This window comes from Schistocerca serialis, chromosome 8, assembly GCF_023864345.2.
Source record: "Schistocerca serialis cubense isolate TAMUIC-IGC-003099 chromosome 8, iqSchSeri2.2, whole genome shotgun sequence".
Classification (NCBI taxonomy): Eukaryota; Metazoa; Arthropoda; class Insecta; order Orthoptera; family Acrididae; genus Schistocerca; species Schistocerca serialis.
In genome coordinates this window covers 402,374,356-402,390,285 of record NC_064645.1, presented here as the reverse complement: position 1 = coordinate 402,390,285, position 15,930 = coordinate 402,374,356, and the positions used below count along the sequence as shown (strand labels likewise).

The 15,930-nt window shown below is 39.8% G+C and overlaps 1 long non-coding RNA gene across 1 annotated transcript; it reads right to left on the bottom strand.

The window, feature by feature from the left end:
* Positions 1-11,258: 11,258 nt before the first annotated feature.
* LOC126416483 (uncharacterized) lies at positions 11,259-12,307 on the bottom strand. Its single transcript, XR_007575466.1, has 2 exons — positions 11,621-12,307; positions 11,259-11,518 (listed from the first exon to the last, which is right to left on the bottom strand). It is a non-coding gene; the product is annotated as an uncharacterized LOC126416483 (long non-coding RNA).
* Positions 12,308-15,930: the final 3,623 nt, after the last annotated feature.

The window sequence follows — 15,930 nt, the reverse complement described above, 5'->3', positions numbered from 1 at the left end:
TGGACGACTGGAAGACAGTTTATTAATGATGACTGATGCCTCAAGCAAATTATTGTTACAATTATTAGCAAAGGAAACAGTAGCCCCATCACCCCTTATTCGTCAAACAATCTAAATTCCTTGTGTAAAACAGCTTCAAATCATGTTTAAATTTTGTTGGAAGTCGCTTAGCACTCTTTCTCAGACATCGGATGTACGTAGTCTGGGTAATTTGCATGCCATGAGTTACAATGTCTCAAGACACACACACAAATTCTATTTTTAATATTTGACTTACTGTGGTGAACCGTCACTGAAAGATTATACATCATGATGAGCAGATTACTACAGAATCTGAAATTTCTCAGTCACTTTATTTATTTATTTAGCTTATGGCATGAGACACTACTTTGGAAACAACATATAAGAGAATATACATTGTTAATATAGAGGATACAAACATAATAAAATAATGTAAATTGAACATTGGCACATAACAATAAATGTAAAACTATATTACAAACGATAAGATTGCATAAAGTTCAGATTCCAGTATTTTCAGCACTCACAATTCCACACTTCTGCGGCCACTCCACAGCTTGTGGTGTTGCCCTCAGGAAGTAGTCATCAGTGCTGGTGAACGCCCTCAGTGGACACTCACTGATGATGATGTGGTGGATGGTTTGTTCTTTGGCACCACAGTTGCACCCAGGGTCAGGTCTCAAGCTCCATCTGTACATCGAGGATCCACATTGGCCATGACCTGTCCGTATTCTGTTCAGTGTTACCCAGGTTTTCCTTGGGAGGTGAAAGCCCGCTGGAAGCTTGGGAGTCTCAAATAAAGTATGCCACCTGGGATTGGTTCTGTTTCTCCAGTCCTTTCGTCAGATTTCAATGCCATTGTAGTTTTGGCTTGGAAGTTGCTGTGCAGTCTTCACAGGAGGATTTCTGTATTTGAGTCTTCTAAATACAGTAAAGTCCTGGTGGATTGGCAGGGCTGTATTACTGGAGATCTTTTTAAACTCCCGTACGAGTTCGTTGCATCATCGTTTATAAGGTGGTTCGATGTAACTGAGGACTGGTAGCCAGTAGAGTGGAGTGGTTTTAGTAGCTCCAGCAATTATTCTCATTGTCTGATTTAGCACCACATCTACTTTTCCCATGTGCGGGCTGTTTAGCCACACTAATGCACAGTGTTCAGCTGTTAAGTAACCTGAGCTTAGAGCGATGGTACGGAGTGTGTCTGCACCAGCTCCCCAGGCCGTTCCCGGTAATTTGTGAAGGATCTCGTTTCAGGATTTCAGTGTTGTGGCCAGGTCTGATATGTCTATTTTATAAGAGATAATGCGATCCAATGCTACGCCCAGATATTTTGGATGGGAATTGTAAGGAAGTGCAGTACCATTCAAAGACATCTGTAGAGGAGTTCTAGCCAGCCTATTATTAGGTGGAAGCATGACTGTAGAGGAGTTCTAGCCAGCCTATTATTAGGTGGAAGCATGAGGTCTCTGTTTTAACGGCACTTGGGATTAGTCGCCATTTCCTGAAGTATTCAGTCATTAATCCTGGGTGAGAGTCTGTTCAAGAGCATTCATATTAGTATGTTGGCCTGCAAGAGTGATGTCATCTGTGTAAATAAATCTTCTGGATGCGGTAGTTCGTTGGTCGGCTCACTCATCATCATCATCCATCATCATTATCATCACCACAAGTAGTTGTGCTCATTGCTGAGTGTTGTGACCCTGTGAACCAAGTGTCTTCATCCCATATGGTTACCACCTTCTCTTAGAGCCTGCTTAAGAGGCAGACCAAAGATCTTCTTGATCTGATTCATCCACCTGCTTGCTGCTCTTTCCCCTGGTCTCTTCCCCTGTCTTCCCTTTCATGATTATTTCTCTTAATTTTCACTATCTCTTCTCACACAATATGGCCAAAGAACTGGAGAATGTTTTACTAGACATGAGAATAAAAAGTGTCTGGAGACAGTGGATACATTTCTTTTTGTCCCTGTTGTGTGTAGCATCCTGCACAAGCATCTGAGCTCAAATGCTGTTTGTCTCTGGCCATAAGAGTCTTTGTTTCACAGTCATACAAAAAGACAGAAAAAATGAGTGTTTCAACAAGCCAGACATTTGTGGTGTTAGGTATCACTCTGTTTTGCTAACCCTTGCTGCTTCATAGCAACTTGCTCTAACGTGATCCATTTTCTTATCTCATCTTCACTGCTTTCCATGTCACCGATGTAGATTAAAGAATGCATAACTTCTAGTTCCTTGAATTGATCTGCGAGTTGAACCTAATATTCTCAATCAGTTTCATGAGTTTGGATGTACTGAGACTGATGTTTAATCCATAGGATAGATTAATGGCCTTTACCTCAGACCTTTAGTTCAGCAGGTTCACTTTCAGTGCTGGCTAAAAGCATGGTGTCATCAGCAAATCGGAAGTCATTAATAGTTGTACGACTAATTGAGATGCCTTTAGGCCAGTTATTAAGAGCTTTCCTAATGATATTTTCTGCATAGATGTAAAATTGGGGAGGCAGAACACAACCCGTCTGACACCTTTTGATGCACTGAAGAAATCAGATGTGCAGCACTTGTCTTCACAGGTATGAAGTGACTACTGTATAGACTTCTGATCAGTTCTGTCAACTGTGCTAGGAGACAGAATTCTACAAGCAGGTAACCCAACTTTTCCGTGACAACACAGTCAAACGGTTTCCTATAGTCAACAAACCTTATGAAAAGAGGAACACACACCTCTCACGATTGCTCAATTATATGCCTTATATTGAGAATCTGTTCACGAGATTTTTTCCCTTCAACAAAACCTGCTTGTTTTGCGAATGTATAAGGCTGAATACAATACAGATACTCAGTGTCAGTTCAATAAACACAGTCTCAATATAGGATATAAAAACACTATCCACACAGGTTTTGCATCTCTTCCAAATGAAGTCCTGCATTCTGATACCCAAATACAGAAGCAGCAGCCATTAGCAGGATGCAGTGACCACTGACATTGAAAAATAAATTATATGAAAAAATTCTGATACTGTTTGTTACATTGCTATGAAAGTAACCATAATAAATAAATAATTGTTTTCTTTCCACAAACATCTAGAATACTTCAGTCCCAAACTGAATATCATGTTACTAGTAGTCGCCAATGTTTTCCTCCATACACAAAGTGTTAGATACATATCTATATTACATGGACGCTTCTGAAACACTTGTGTTCTGTTGGTGTTATGGTAACCTACTGTCTCTTGAATAACAACAAGTGTATCATGGAGCTTAAAGACTCATCCAGTGAACATACCAACAATGTTGCATTTTCCTAGAGCATGGCACATTAGATAGGCTTGGAATATAACCAAGATCTTTGGCATGCAGTATGGTAGTCAGGGACTGTGCTCAGAAAAGTAATAACTAATCTTAGCTGAGGAAAGCATTTAGATCCATACGGCATAAGTATGGTGAGGAATATGTACAACACGATACAGTACAGAAATATTCTTTATTTTCTGCAAACGATATACAATGGGAAAAGGACATCTATAATACATGAAAGCTTAAAATACGTCATCCCTGCACAGTCAACACCAAAGACTGTCTGCTGTGAAGCAAGATTGATTGTCTGTGGGGTTACACAATGTGGTGTCCTCAAGCATAGAGGAAGTCATTTTAGTTGGTAACTTTCTCCACACACTCCTTAGATAAAAGAAATTGTAGGAACCAATGAAATCTTTCGTGGAACCACACACAATTATGGTGCAGAAAAATGCCCAGAGTTTTGACAACACATACAAAAGTCGATGAAATTGTTAAAATGATGCCATCAGTCCAACTACATTACATTGTTCTTAGCCACTTTATTACCTGAGGAGAGGTTATTATATACAGTGATTAAATCATTGGGACCCTGAAATAGTGGAAATGAATAATGGCCAAAATTGTACTGGTGTTCAACAATCAGAAAATGCCCAAAAATGTGTTTTATCTGAACTTGGGTCAGCAAATTAGGAAAACAAAAAAAAAAAAAAAAACTGATAACTGTGATTCTTGAAAGTGTCTCCTGCAACCTAATAACGATAGCAGATGCCATCACAGTAATGTTCACTTATAAACCAAATATTCCTCTTATTTTCATTAAGCAAAGTCTTAACCATGTGTAAATGTAAATTTCCAGCTTAGAGTTTATTAACATAGTGGTCATTATTTCCTCTGTACACTGCCAACAGGACACTATGCCTGACACTATTCAGTGCAACAACTGCTTGCAATTGTTTGTACTTTTAGCGACTGTCATACTTTCACAGTGCAAATAATAATACCAATATACAAAAGTGTATTAAAATATTAATACAAACATTTATAATCTCAATTTTGCTTTAATATAGATATTGCATTTACATGCAGCTTTGCTGCTAGCAAACTCTGGTGATGAAAATTTCTTCCATTCCCAATACCTGAATTAGGTTACTTTGAACTCTGTGCATTTGTGATCTAAATTATGCACACTGGATCTGCATGTGTACATACAGTGTGTAAACTTTTAGATGGCAGACCTCTCCCTTTTCCTGAATCGGTAGAAGTCGGTAAACGTCGGGAGGCTTCGGTAGGCACGCAGTTTCGACTGCTGCCAACATTACGTAGCTGACTGTGTTGTACAAGATAGCCATTGTCGTCTGCTTCGTTATTGTTTTGCGCTGTACTGTTCTGCGTGTTTTTATTGTGCAGTTGTGCTAAATATTATCAAAATGAGTGAAGAGGCAGTTGCTGGCCCATCTCGGGAGTCGCCAACAACCCCTACCGGTAGGCCTACGGTTAGAAGGAAACCAGTATTATGTAGCGATGCTCGCAAAATTATATTGCATGTGGTTGAATGCTGCGAAAGGGAAAGGGAGTAGAAAAAATGCTTCACCCCCATTTACAAATCTTCAGTGAGAGCTGCTACATACACAGGACAAAGCATGCATAGCATTGGAAGATTCAAACAGTTTTCCAAGAATCATCCTGGCGTATCACCACAAACGCCTGGCAAGAAAAGGTGAGTTTTCATTTCAGATATTTTGTTTGCGATCACTTTGAAGGAGCCCCCTATTTCGTCCGAATTACCTTATATTTCATTTTTCCTTGCTACCGTATTGCTTTGTATGGAAACACCACTAGTTACTGTATTATTTCGAAACACATTCATTTTACAGTACATTTCCAAATTAAAAAAAATACATGCAGTGCAGAAGGCATTTTCTTATAAATCTTTCTCGCTTTTAACCTAGAAAAAGAAGTGGAGAAATCGAAGTAATGATCGATGATTTCAACCAGCGTGTCATTCATGACACGATAGCGGAATTTTATTCAGTGTGGAAGATTGTGCCAAGCCTGAGAACACTGCGTCCAGTTCGGAGAACAACTCACGAAAGTTTCATTGCAATCGGATGAATGGTTTGTGAGCGCATAGTAGACAAACATATATACCTTTCATCTGCTTTCGTGTAAGCATGACGCGCAATTTGCAGTGCCTTGTCCCCCCCCCCCCCAACGGCTCCTCCCCCCTGGCCAGTCAATGCTTGCTTCCTCCTCTCCCCGCACTCCCCTCACAACTCTGCTGTCTTACAGTTAACACACTGTACTGTATTCCAAAGTAGTATACACCAATAGGAAAATGACAGCCAAATGACTCTAGTGCCTGTTTACAATCAGTTAAATTTGTGGCACTGTCAAATTAATGATATATCAAGTTGGTATTTTTTATTTTTATGTATTTATTTTATTTTTTAAAAGAAATTTCCACCATTTGACTGTAAATTACTGTTCATTTATTTTACACAATCATAATTTTGGTTGCGTAGCCATTCTCAAGTGCATGTTGAAATGTTATGATATATCTGTCTGTACGCTATGTCATCATCGAAAAACATTAATGGTCTGGTCCAGAGACCACAATTTTCAACAATTACATGTCACACAGACAGGTAAAATGTATCGTAACATTTCAACATGCACTTGAGAATGGCTACAAAGCTGAAATCATAATTTTGTTAAGTAAAGGAACAGTAGTTTACAGTCAAATGGTGGCAATGTCTTTCAAAAAGTTCTGACTGGTCCTCCATGAAGGAAAACCCATTAAGTTATTAGTAAGTGCACTTCACCAAATCAGCCAAAATAATTGCTTCATTTATGGCACTAAAAGCATTAATTGCTTCGTATATAGTTTGTCTCATACATGTTTATGTTCAAAGTTACACTGAGGTGGAAGAAGGGGCTTGTGTTGGGGTAGGGGGAGGGAAGTAGTGGAGATAGAACTGACACTGACTTTCATTATTAGCTACGAATGTATTACACTGAGGTGACAAAAGTCATGGGATAGCAATATGCTCATGTACAGATGGCAGTAGTATCACGTACACAAGGTATAAAAGGGCAGTGCAATGGCAGAGCTGTCACTTGCACCCAGGTGATTCTTGTGAAAAGGTTTCCAATGTAATTATGGCCACACTACGGGAATTAACAGACTTTGCATGCAGAATGGAAGTTGGAACTAGATGCAGACGACATTCCATTTCGGAAACTGTTACGGAATTCAGTATTCTGCAATCCACTGTGTGAAGAGAGTGCCGAGAATACAAAATTTCAGGCATTATCTCTCAACATAGACAATGACTGAGAACAGTGGTGTTTGTGTAGAGTTGTCAGTGCCAACAGTCAATGTGCATTAGCGCAGCGAAGCAAAATTTGGCATTAATAGGCTGTGGGGAGCAGACGACCAATGCCAGAAACCTTGCCAACACCACGACATTTCCTGCAGCACCTCTCCTGAGCATGTGACCATATTGGTTGGGACCAGTGCTGTTTTTCTGGGGGAACACTGGGGGGATGCATACCCCCAAACTAGTAATTTTTTTACCATGTTGAGAACTTGGAAGAGTGCCAAACATTTATCTCATGGACGTAAACTTTTTATTTAATATTTTCGTGTTGGTAATTGCAATACGAACGCCACCAGTGTAGTTTTTGGTGCGAAAATTGATGTCTGACTGTTTCAAGCATTTCGTAGCTGCGGTAATCGTTCTTGACAACTGAATCGCTGGCAGCCAGTTCGACAAGTATGTAGTACTTTCGCCCGCTAATAGTGGACGATGGTAGTGCTAAACGGATACGCATATACTCAAATTGCATGCTTCATTTGAGGTGATGTCAACTGAAGTGTTCGATACCACTTTCTCTTGTATGTTTCTGTTTTTCCCGGTGTCGCCTGCTTCATTTGAGCTGTAAAGTCAATTGAAGAGTCTGATACACTTTTTTTTTTTTTTTTTTTTTTAGTTCGATATGTTGATGATGTCATGGCTAAAAGCAGATGGGTGGTATCCCATGCTTCAGTTATAACTAATTTTCGCTGCATTATATCCCATGTCGGAGTACCCTCAAACATTTTTTTATAAAAAAAAGCTCTGGTTGGGACCCTAGATGACTGGAAAACTTTGGCCTGATCAGATGAATCCTGATTTCAGACAACACGAGCTGATGGTAGAGTTCAAGTGTGGCACAGACCCCATGGACCCAAGGTCATAAATGCACTGTACAAGCTGGTGGTGGCTCCATAATGGTATGGAATGTGTTCACACAGAATAGGCTGGGTCCTCTGATCCAACCAGACCGACCATTGACTGGAAATGGCTATATTCGGTTACTTGGAGACCGTTTGTAGCCATTCATGAACTTCCTGTTCCAAAAGAGTGATCAAATTTTTATGGATGACAATCCGCCGCCATGTCAGTGGATCACAATTGTTCACGACTGGTTTGAAGATCCGAGTGAATGATTTGGCCCCCCCAGATTGCCTGACATGAATCTCATTGAACATTTACAGAACATAACTGAGAGGTCAGTTCATTCACAAAATCCTGCACCGGTAACACTTTTGCAGTTACGGATGGCTACAGAGGCAGAATGACTCAATATTTCTGCAGAGGACTTCCAATGGCTTGTCGAGTGAATGCCACATCGAGTTACTGCACTTTGTTGGGCAAAAGGAGGCCTGACACAGTACTAGGAGGTATCCCATGGTCACTTCTGCGTAATGTGTACTGTGAGAATGCCATTTCTTAAGGGAGCTCACAACATTTACAGCTATAAATTTCTAACTAATGTGACCTTACTATGACAGGTTTACTGTTTTTTGAAGACTTTTTGAGTGCATGTAGACTGTAGTGCTACTTCAGAATAACCAAGTGTAAACAACAAACAACATTAAGGAGTAAATAGGCTGAGAAGTAAGTGTAGAAATTTCAAATTCTTTGAGGAGGCTGCTACATCATCAGTTTTATATACAATAAAACCCTTTTTAATGAATCTCTAGTGACTCAAACATTTTTTCCTTAAACGTGAGTTTTGCCAGAGTATGTTGAAAGGGTGACCCAAATTCATAATTAGAGCATGTTTACATGATATCTGTGCTATTTAATTACAGAATTAACGGGTGACCAGAAGCGTCCAATTCCATCTGTCGGCTTTGACCTGTGACGTAAGGCTGTTGTGGTGTGTGATGTATGACGGTGCGAAGTTTAGCTTGTGAGTGTCGCGTGTTTGTAGATGTCTTGCTGTGCTGTCGGCGGTGCTCTCTGGTGTTGTGTTTGTGGGTTGCATGTTTGGTTTGTTTACCTTGACAGGTTTTGTGCTGGTGATTACTGACTGTATAGTGGAATATTTTCCAGTGAGGTGACAGTTCAGTTTTTGGTTATTTCTAAGTTAATGTAGTGTCGTGTTTGGTTTGTTGTGTCTGAATTTTTTTTAGATTACTTTTGTTATGTCATTGTTAGGAATGGATATGACCAGCAAGATCAACAGTTTTTGGTTGTGGAACATGATGGGCGATAGTCCAATATCGCTGATCAAATTCCTGCAGCTTTTTGGTCTTCTGGCTGAGTTGGTGAAGTGCGCTGTATGGCAGGAAAATATGAGGCTAACCAAAGTTCCGGCGTCTCGGACCAGGGACGGCTATATGTGGGGGTGCTGGTGTGATAACGTTTGGCACTCCACACGTTGGGGTACCTGGTTCGAGAAGTCTAGTTTGGGCATGCGTGAAATTATCTTGATGAGTTATCATTTTTGTTATCAGTCCTCTCACAGTTTTTGTGCATATGAGGTGGGTGTGAGTGAGCGGACAGTTCTTGACTGGTATTCTTTTTGTCGTGAGGTTTGTTCGGAATACATTAAATACAGGGATAAGTTGAGTGGGGCTGGAGTAGTTGTAGAAATTGATGAGTCACAGTTCGGTAGGAGGAAGTTTGGGAGGGGTGAGCATGTGGTTGGGTTATGGGTAGGGGGGGGGGGGGGGCTGTAGTAACGAGGTCTGGGTCTTCTGAATATGTTTTTAGGGTTGCTGAATGGCATACATAAAAGTGGTTAGTGGGGTTGGTTCAGGAGTATGTAGAACAGGGGAGCACTGTAGTTTCTGATGGGTTTGCTTCTTATAGTGGGTTGGGTCACGAGGGTTACCATCACTTAGTAGTTAATCACAACATTGAGTTTAAGAATTTCGAGAGTGGGGCCTGTACTAATACTATAGAGGGGTTTTAGGGAGCTGTTAAATCTGTTATTGGGAGGGGGAAGAGGCGCTCTTCCAACCTTCAGGCTCATTTAGGTGAGTACTGTTCGCGGAAGAGCATCCCTGAGGGTTATTGTATTTTTAGGGTTTTCTTAAGGGCTGTTAGTAAGATGTACAGGCCGAAGGTTGTGGGTTAGTTAGATTTGGGGGGGGGGGGGGTCGGCTGCGGCTCCATGGACAGGGGGGGGGGGGGGGGAGAGGAGGGGGAGTTGGTGAGGTTTGGGGAGGTAGGCGGATGGGGAGTGGTTGTCGATTTTTGATTTTGTTGTGGAGGATTTGTTTTGTTGTAGTTCTTTTTTGCTTTTGGTTATTATTTATTTCTTTGTTTTGATTTTTGGTGGGGTGGTGGGTGGGTTGGGAATTTTGTGGTGTCCGACCTAGGGGGCAGTGCTGGAGCTTTGTTGTGGCGAGTTGTTTCTTTTTTTGTTATTTTTTTTGTCTGGTTAGAGGATTTGTGGTATACGTCTGTGTGAGTGGGGGAGATTTTGTTGCTGGTATTGGTGAGTTGGTTTTGTGAGTTGTTGTTGATCTGTGAAGGTGCATGGGAGTATCCGATTCCAGTCGGTGGTTGTAATTGTGGGTGGTTTGGTATTGTGAATTGTTGTTGACTTATGTAGGTGAGTGGAAGTATTCGATTGTAATTTTGTTGTTGTCAGTGGTTTTTTTGAGGTAGCAGTGATTGTGGAGGTGGTTGTAGTTTTGGGTTGTATGAATTGGAATCGGTAGTTTCATTTGAGCTATTTAGGTCAAGGGAAGTGATCAACTCCAGTGGATATGGGTTTTAGTTGATTTTGGAAAGGTTGTGGTTGTTTTACTTTGTAGTTTTCTCATTTGGTTTAGTGGTGTGTGTTCACTTTTAGTTTGTCCCCACCCAAAAACCCCCATTTCCCCCGCTTGTCCTGTTAGCTTCATTATATTTTTGGAGGAATATGTGTTTGATGGCTTTTCAGGATATTTTCGTGTTTGTTGTCATGTTTTCGTAATGACGTCATAGGTGCAATATGGGAGTTGTTGTGAATTGTCGTTTCCGCCATATTGGTCACTTCATGGGTCAGAGTAGATGGGCGGAATCGGACGCTTCCGTTAACCTGAATTAAAGATACACAGCACTAAAAATTCAAATGCAGGAAATCCTTAACTTTTTTAAGAAATCATGGAGTCTTGTTTGTTTAATCCTTCCAATATATTGTAGTGGAAGGAGCCAATACTCCAGCTGGTTTATGTAAGGTTCATTTACATTAAAAGAGAAGAAGAAATTCCTGACCGTATCAACACCTCGCACAGCACCCTCCTTTTTTCTTCAGTGTCACCACCAGCTCATACCTGTGTTGCTTCATAAGCAGGTGACTTGCATCTCAGGTATGGAAACCAGAACATCAACATCACTAAACTGTCCTGGATTCTTGCATTTTCAGAACTATCAGTTTTGTTATTCCATCCATCTTCTGGAATAACTTTGTCTTGTGCTGCAACTGACATATCACAGCCACTTTAACATAATCTGCTGCGTAACAGAATTCTAGGCAGCAACAAAATTGTGCATAGCCTGTACAAGCGGTCTCATCACTTCCTACCACTCAAAGAATGAAACTGACCTCTGTGCAACTGTTACTCAGTGTTTGGCTGTGACAGCGTGTAAAATTTATATCTTAGTAAAACTATAGTTAGAATCAGTAAAAGGAATGTATTTTATTGGAGAACTGACAAAGCAAATATGTACTTGGACTTACTCCATAGATGTACATCATAAGCTGCTAAATAAATAAATAAATTATGCCCAAGTGCAGAGGCTGTAGGTGACTTGTGAAGTGCGAGGAAGATACACATTTACATTCCTCATTTTATGTATCTGTGAGATATACTGGGCATATGCCAATAATAAGTCTAGTTTCTTCCTGCTGCACTCATCTTGGTATCTAAATGCCTGAAAAAGTCGTAAAGATTTCTGACGTCTCCAGGGTTTGTCGTAAGTACATAGTACCGTTTTTACGTTTTGGAAACAGCAAGGAATTAATAGTAGACGCACCTTTTCACTTCCATCACTATTTTTACCCAACAGCGTCGTCAACGTTTCTCTATTTTGTTTTATCTCCCTGGTATTTTTTTGCCTTAATGGAACATGGTTTTGCAGGATGTAGCCGCCTGTTTCATAAGCGTTGAAAATGTATCTGTGGTCACAACGCCGTGTCGATCGTGGCAATGTAATGTTCTTTCCATAGTTTACGATTTCTATAATCAGGACTTCACTTCCTTCACTTACACTTTGAAACGGCAGATATAATAGTATTTTTTAAAGCGATCCATCCAGCATTCGATGCACTGAAATTTTCTGTGTCGATTTTCAAAGCGATTTCAGGAACCTCCCCTTGCAGCTTAGGTTTCAGATTATAGGAATGCTTCTACTTCTCAGTGGTTGAAACCACAGTACAAAAATATTTTCCCGTCACTGAATGTAGACATACAAATATTCCTCCTTTTTGGATCCATAACAATTGTTAGAAAAATTTATCATCTTTGAATAAGCAGCACATGTAGACGGCGCTTAATCGCGCACTTCTTTGCCATGGCGAAAATATTTATGTTAAAATTGTCGTCGACGTCAAGGATGATCGTCAGATTTTGCTGAACTGTAAGCTTTCAACGTTTGCAGGCCATATTTCCACAAAAGTAAAACTGATAACTTCGACAGTTCAGTAAACGAACAACCAGTTCTCGCGCTTCGTAAACTGAAACTCATCATATCACGTGATGCAAGTCGCAGAGGAATCGATTTCCGATTGTTTCGACGCATATATCGGTAGCCCTACAAGGGAAGTCGAGTTATTGACTGCGATCTACGTACATGTCGACTGATTGAATCGATTACCATTTATTGCGTCACACGACTATATTACGACTACCCCTGAAGCGAAATGAAATGGAAACAAATAAAAAAAACTCACTCGAACATTTCATGTTGCAAAACATTTTATGTTTATTCCTTAAAAGCTGGTAATAACAACATTATCCTAATGGGACCAACAGAAATATTCGTTAAAAGCGGAATTTGCTTAAAAGTGGGTTTGTTAATTCGGGATTTTACTGCAATGGATACATCCTAGATGAATTTTCATCCTGCTGCACAGCGCGCACTTATTTGAAACTTACTTGCAGATTAAGTGCCATACCCAACCTACCCTTCGAGCTTCACTTACAGCAGTACCTTCTCTCCTCAATATCCTTTTCTCCAGTAGTGATAGCTACTCCCAGAAGTATGCAAGTGAAGAACTTCTGTGAAGTTTGGAATGCAGAAGAGGAAGTAACGATCTAAAGGCAGGTCATAGTTGTGTTTGAATAGTGCAGTGGAGTAACTACCTATGAAACGCAAAAGTCCCCGGTTCGAATTCTGGTCCAACACACAGTTTTCATCAACAAGGAATTTTCAACATTATTACAGTCTGCTCTTTCTGGGCGAAAACATATCTCAGTTGCCTTGCCCAAGATGACATTCTGTATGACAACAAGGATTGACTCTAGACAAACTATGTAAACATAATGAGAAATACTTATAAGGACCAAACTTCCAAGTAAAGCTTCTTGTTTAGTTCATCAATTATTTACTCATGATGCTCTTGTAAATCTAATCAAGAAGGAGAAACCTTCAGGGATGTGGAATGAGTCACAGTGTACATAGACAAAAGACTGAAGCAACACTTTACAAAAAACTCAGTATGCTCACTGTATTAACAATGAACTATCATTATAAAGCTTAATGCTAATTGTGCTGCACCAGACAAATGTAACAAAGTAAATTGGTGGGAAAGCTGCCAGATTATAAAAAAGATTGTTTCTTCTGGAGTTCTATCAAACAGCTGCATTTTATCCACTATAGATAACTGGCTATTTACCGTGCAACTTCAAATGAACAGTGGTAGTGAACATGTAGCTAACACGAATTTTCTATTGATGAACCTCAGCAGTATGTGGCTGGCCAATCTGTCATATTGTAATTTTCTATTAAATTTATAGGGGCCCCCAACTGTTTGCTTATGTTATATGGGAGATTGTCAACGTCTTTTGCGCCAGAGTAACAATTCTGCTTTTAACTCTACAGGGGGGAGGCAAAGTCTACATGAAAGTTACTTTTAACAACAATATGAATGTGTGTGAGTTTTTCTAAATTTGAATAAGGACTTGTCCAGTAACTTAGTCTACATATAAGCGTACTTTTAAACATGTCTGCCTGCCACCCAATGCCTCCTCATGTGATGAGTAACACTCTATCATATATTCTGGAAGAGGCCTCTTGCAAGATGTGGAGCTATAAACTTTACACGATATTCTTACTGCAGCATAAATACTATCTTTCATTCAAGAGCACTGCTCCCCAATATAACTCCGTAATACAACAGGAATAGGAAATGTGCGACACACCCTGTTACTGACCTGTGGCCAGCCCTTGGGTATTTGTTGAACTGGTACTGTGTCAATTAGAACTATGTCTATATTTACATCCATACTCTGCAAACCATTGTGAAGTGCATGGCAAAAGGTACTTCCCACTGTACCAGCTATTAGGGGTTGCTCCCACTCCAGTAACACATGGAGTGTGGGAAGAATGATTGCTTATGTTCCTCTGTGTGTGCTGTTAGTACCTAATCTCATCCTCATGATCCTTAAGAGAGTTGCATCTGTCTTCAAGTGTCTTCCAATTCCTTTTTTATTTTTTTTTAGAATCTCCATAATACCCTTCCATCAGTGAAACAAACCTGTAATGATTCGTGCCACCTTTCTTTGTGTGCATTTAGTGTCCTGTATTGGTCCTATGTGGTATGCATCCCTCATACTTGAGTAATATTTTAATCTGGGTCACACAAGTGTCCTGTAAGTAGTACTCTCTGAAGACTGATTTTGCTTTTCCATGGTATTCTACCAATGAACTGTAGTCTGCATCTGCTTTATTTATGACTAAGCCTGTGTTATCATTCCATTTCACTTCCCAACGAATTGTTACCCCCAGGCATTTGTATGAGCTGACTGATTGCAGTTGTGAGTTACTGATATTGCAGTCATAGGATACTATGTTTGTTTTTTTGTTTTGTGGCATGCATTATTTTACATTTATGAATACTTAAAGCAATCTCTGCCCCACAATAAAATCTTCTTGAGAACCAACTAAATATTTGGACAGCTTTTTCAGGCAGTGTTTCATTATAGTTAACTATATTAACTGCAGAAATCTGAGGATACTATCAATGCAACGGCATTAATATACAACATGAACAGTGAGGGCCCCAACACTCTTCCATGGAGCACACCTGAATTACTTCTACATTTGACAATGATTCTCCATCTAGGATAACATGCTGTGTCCTCCCTACCAAGAAATCATCAGTTCACTCACAAATTTTGCTTAGTACTTCTTACAATCATTCTTTCAGTAATAAGCACATGTGTGGCACTGAGTCCTATGTCTATAAATACTGCATCTTCCTGATTGCCTTCATCCATGGCTTTCAAAATGTCATGTAAGAAAAGGACGAGTTGGGTTCATATGATCAATGTTTTCATAATCCTTGCTGGTTGATGTGGAAGACAACATTCTGTTAGATACCTCATTATATTTGAGCTCAGAATATGTTCTAAGATTCTACAACAAATGGATGACAGGTATACTGATGGTAGTTTTGTGGATCACTTCTGCTACCCTTCTTGGAGATCAGTATGACCTGCACTTTCTCCCAACTACTGGGCACAGTTTTATGTTTGAGGGATCTATAGTATATTATGGCTGACAGCAAGGCTAATTTGATGAAAAATTCAGTATTGGAACTGAATTGTTCCCACCTGCTGCAAACATGGAATATTAACCGTAATTCAATGAAGTTGCTCTCACTTAATTTTTCTGGACTGATCACGCATCAGTGAAGAACCATAATGGCAGTCACATCTCCTACCACTTAAAATTAGCCAAAGGATATGGTTCAAAGGAGGAATAAATGAATAAATGTTGCAAAAGTGGGTGTACTTTGTAAACATTCATTTATTTGATATCATTAAATGGATCTTTCCTAACGCTAAAGTACAAAGCATTTGGCCCCAAAAGTTAAGTAACATAGCAGAGACCATCACAGTAAGCTGTGAGCAAGTACTGGTGCAGAGGTTGCCATAACATGAGCCGTGGTTACAAAAGAGAGTATTTTTTGTCTGACAGAGTTGCTGTGATGTAGATTTATTTAATTTCATCAGATATAAAAAAACGCAGTAAATACTAATTTGCCATCCACTTACATACACAATTCTGGATTATTCTCAGCTGCCAAGAAGTTATTTAAAAGATGACAATTACAGAAACTG